We start from the raw sequence: 4700 nt of genomic DNA, 5'->3' as shown, positions 1-4700 counted from the left end.
CATTGTCACTGTCACTGTCCTCCCATTGTTCATCAATTTGCTAGAGCCAGCCCAGTAATGTCTCCATTGCGATACTTGTTGTTACTGTGCTTGGCATATCGAATATGTCACGGGTAGCTTGCCAGGCTTTGCCGTGCGGGCGAGATACTCTCGGTAACTTGCTGGGCTCTCTGAGAGGGGCAGAGGAATCGAACCCGGCTCGGCTGGGCTGGCTGCGTGCAAGGCAAATGCCCTACCGCTGTGCTATTGCTCCAGCCCATTTTTTTTATTGAGCTACCAGGATTTATAATACCATCAATTATACTTTTCATGCATGCATCACTCCAACACAGCATCCATCATAGACTGCCTGCTTTCTTCCACCAGTTCCCAGGGCCCCTTTCAGTTGCGCACCCCTGACTCCCTCATATAAACTCAGTTCTATAGTCAGAATCTCAAGTGCTGATGACTTTGGTCATTTGTTGTTCCCCTACTGTCTCTTTATATCCCACATATGAGACAGATTTTTTTTTAAAAAAATTTTATTAGTGAAACAACATGAGGTACAGATGTGTACTTACAAATTTTTGTGCTTGGGTTTCAGTTATACAATGATCGAGTACCCATCCCTCCACTAGTGCCCATTCCCCACCACCACTGATCCCAGTATCCCTCCCACCCCCCATCCCCATCCCACCCTGCCTCTGTGGTAGAGCATTCCCTTTTGTTCTCTCTCTCCTTTTGGGTGCTGTGTTTTGCAAAGAGGCATTGAGTGGCAATCATGTTCTGTCTATAGTCTACTTTCAGCATGCTTCTCCCATCCTGGGAGGATCTTCCCAACACCCTTTATTTGGTGCTCCCTTCTCTATCTGAGCTGCCTTTTCTCCTAGCATGTGCGGCTGGCCTCCATGCCATGGAGTAAACCTCCTGGTACTTATCTCGGCTATTCTTGGGTGTTAGTCTCTTATTTTGTTACTTTATGTTCCCCAGATGAATGCAATCTTTCTATGGAGACAGATCTATTTTTAAAAGAATTTTAAACACATACCCAATGTTAGATAGGAAAGAGAGTACAGAGGGTAAGACACTTGTCTTACACATGACTGACATATTCGATCCCAGCAGTACATATGGTTCCCTGAGCACTGCCGGGAGTGATCCCTGGGCATAGAAGCAGGAGTATGTGCTGAACACAGTTAGGTGTGCCCCCCAAAACAAAAACAATAAAAACCAAGACAAAAATAAACCTATATAGAAAAGTGGCTTTTCTTCTTCTTTTAAAGAAGAATCAGAATGTATTCTATATGTTAACATCTTAGGGATTTCACACCCTCAGGCATCTTAATCCCTGTACTATGTATGTGGCTCCAAATTCAGTCAACTTTACTTAGTCTAAAAGCCAAAAACCAACTACAGTGCTAAATGTAAATAAACTGTCTAGAAACTGTAGATGACATTGGATGACCCATGAATAAATTGCACAGTCATAATTAATATTCTAGATAAATCCCTTGATTCAGCATAAATAAATATAATTTGGATTTATTACACTAAATATTTACTACACTAAATCTTTTATAAAACAAAAATAATCTGCACTAAGTAAAATTCAAGTCTTAGTAATGGTGGGGGAGGAGATCCTTGGGGGGAAAAGATACTTTCCTGACTACCTCTCAAACTGTATATTATAACTGAGCACCAACTTTGCCCACTCATCATCAGATTGCCCATGCTTGTACTGAAAAGGCGTTCCCAGAGAAAACACCACCAGTGAGGAAGCCTGGGAAAGAGCAGAATAGAACTGCTGTAGGATGGGCTGAAAAGACATCAATGATTACTTTATAGCATCTACACCCAGAGCCCAGAAACATTATTTTAGGGGGCAGAACAATAGCACAAAGGATAAGGGTGTTTGCCTTGCATGTGGTTGCCCTGGGTTTGATGCCTGTGACACCCCATATGGTCCCCTGAGCCTGCAAGAAGTCAGAAGTAATTCCTGGGTACAGAGCCCAGAGTAATCCCTGAGCACTGCTGGGTGTGATCCCCCTACAATGACATTTTCACTCATACGTTCATTACAATAGTCACAATAACCAAGATCTGGAAACAATCCAAGTGCCCAACAAAGATGAGAGAATTTAAAAAAAAACAACTGTGGAATAGAACCCAAGTACTGCCCTGCTCACAGCTGCTCTCCACAGGCTTGGACAAGCCTCACCTATGAGTAAATCTGCTGTATAACCGTAGTTTAAATTTCTTCTTTACAGAATTTCTGTAAATCTCATGGAGTGGAGTCATAGCACAGTGGATAGGGCATTTGCCTTGCACGTTGCCGACAAGGCCAACCCGAGTTTGATTCCTCCACCCCTCTCGGAGAGCCTGGCAAGCTACCAAGAGTATCTGTCCCGCACGGCAAAGCCTGGCAAGCTCCCATGATGTATTTGATATGCCAAACACAGTAACAAGTGTCACAATGTTACTGGTGCCTGCTCGAGCAAATCGATGAATGAGAGGACAGTGACATTGACAGTAAATCTCATAGTTTACACCACTGATGTACCGAGGGTAGCACACCGCATTTGATGGGGTGTAAAGTAGAAGACAACCAATCTTGGGGGTGGGAGAAATATATTATATTATACACACACACACATATGAACACAAGGCTCAAACTTTAACAATATTTAGTAATCTCTTACTAAAGAGGCAAGATGGCGTCAATACCAGTTGAACCCCTTGTGCTCTCCTGAACCCGGCTCACCATCACTCTCTGGGTGACGCTTAACTCAGCGCAAGGGGTGTGAAATTCCACGTGTGATACCTGCAGGAGCTCTGCGCGTGGTTCCTGCTGGACATGGTCGGCTGCTTTGCAGGATTGGGACAGAGTGGTGCTGGCAGGGTGAGGAAAGCCACAGTGGCTGCAGCATTGCCGTCTTCCTCAGCTGGGCCATGTCACCGTTGAGCATGTAGCAGTAACAGTGGCCCATGCGGTGACTTGTCCACTGTAGGACGCTGTCCTCCAACCACTGAGTGACTTGGGACTTGGTGCAGGTGTTCGATCTGGCACAAACCCTATGCGATGGGATCTTGCTCTGCCAGCAGTTCAACAACCTCCGGGCACACTCCATCCACCTCAAGGAGATCAACCTGGGGCCGCAGATGCCCCAAGCACTGCCTGGAGATGAAGACAAGTGCATGTTATCAGTGTACAAATTGCTACGGCAGGCCGGTCACCAGGAGCTTACATTCGGTGGACTGGGAACAACTGCAGGGACCATTAGAGATCGCCCCAAATGCCTCCATCTCCCCCTGGGAGAGCCTGGCAAGCTACCGAGGGTCTCCAGCCCACATGGCAGAGCCTGGCAAACCACCCATGACGTACCAAATATGTCAACAACAGTAGCTAAAATGGGTCTCATTTCCCTAACCCTGAAGGAGTCTCCAGCTGAGTTGGGAAGAACGAGAGGGCTAGTACTATGCAGATGGTGTGCAAGTCAACAGGCGGGAAGGCACCCCGTAAGCAGCTGGCCCCCAACAGTGCACCAGCCATGGACTGCATGAAGAAGTTGCACGGCTACCGGCCTGACATGGTGGCGCTATGCGAGATCCGCAACTACCAGAAGTTCACGGAGCTGCTCATCCACAAGATGCTGTTCCGCGAGATGGCGGAGGACTTCAAGACTGACCTGTGTGCCAGAGCTCAGCCGTCATGGCCCTGCAGGAGGCGTGTGAGGCCTACCTGGTGGGGCTCTTCGAGGACACCAACCTCTGCACATCCCCCGCCGAGCACGTCACCATTATGCAGCTGGAGTGCTGCATCCTCGGAGAGAGAGCATAAAGTCTACGATGCTAAAATCTCAGGGCTGGGACAAATGGAGATGCTACTGGAGCCCGCTTGAGTAATCGATGATTAACAGGAAGACAGTGACAGTGATAGTAATCTCTTAGACAAGGACTTAATGGCTACAGGGTGAAATGCAACAATCTTCACACGCTTTCCTCTAAGGAAACATTTTTGAATAATTTTTTAGCAGGATATTCATAACAAGCAATACAAAATAAATTATTTCGGTTCTGTATTGTGGACAGGGTTTGGGGTTTGGGATGAAAACATTTGAAATATGATGGTGAGAAGGTGTAATGGTGGTGGGATTGGTGTTGGAATATTAAATGTAAAATATCATTGTGAACAACTTTATAAAAATAAAATTAAATTGAAAAGGAAAGAAATTGTGGAATAGATACACAATGGAATGTTACTCAGATATAAGATGCGATGAAATCCCAGAGCTCACTACTACGTGGGTGGAACCGGATCGTGCTGAGTGAAGTGTGTCAGAGACGAGGGACCAAATAGTCTCTTGCATGTGTCGATTAGGATCCTAGTAAGGGAATGAAAGTTGGTCAATGAGAACAGCCCCTGAGAGTCACCTATAGGACTTTTTTCTTTTTCCTGGGGGTTGAGGAGGTTGGGTTGAGATGTATATGTGAGGCTCTGATTCCACTCCTAGCTCTGTAAAATAAATAAAAACACAGAGATCTTAGAGATGGTCAATTACTGGAGTTATATGGATTCTGGCCATTGCTGCTTCTCCTTCCTTCCTTCCTTCCTTCCTTCCTTCCTTCCTTCCTTCCTTCCTTCCTGCCTGCCTGCCTGCCTGCCACCTTTAGCAGTGTTCAGGGCTTACTCCTAGCTCTGTGCTCAGGGTTCACTCCTGGTA

The 4700-nt window shown here is 46.1% G+C and overlaps 1 pseudogene; it reads left to right on the top strand.

Moving 5' to 3' along the window:
- The first annotated feature begins 3455 nt into the window (after positions 1 to 3455).
- Positions 3456 to 3817, top strand: LOC130034736 (histone H3.1-like; annotated as a pseudogene).
- The last annotated feature ends 883 nt before the right edge of the window (positions 3818 to 4700 follow it).

This window comes from Sorex fumeus, unplaced genomic scaffold (assembly GCF_029834395.1).
Source record: "Sorex fumeus unplaced genomic scaffold, SorFum_2.1 ptg000061l, whole genome shotgun sequence".
NCBI classification, from domain to species: domain Eukaryota; kingdom Metazoa; phylum Chordata; class Mammalia; order Eulipotyphla; family Soricidae; genus Sorex; species Sorex fumeus.
The sequence above is the reverse complement of the archived record's forward strand: the minus strand, read 5'-3'. Positions and strand labels throughout refer to the sequence as shown.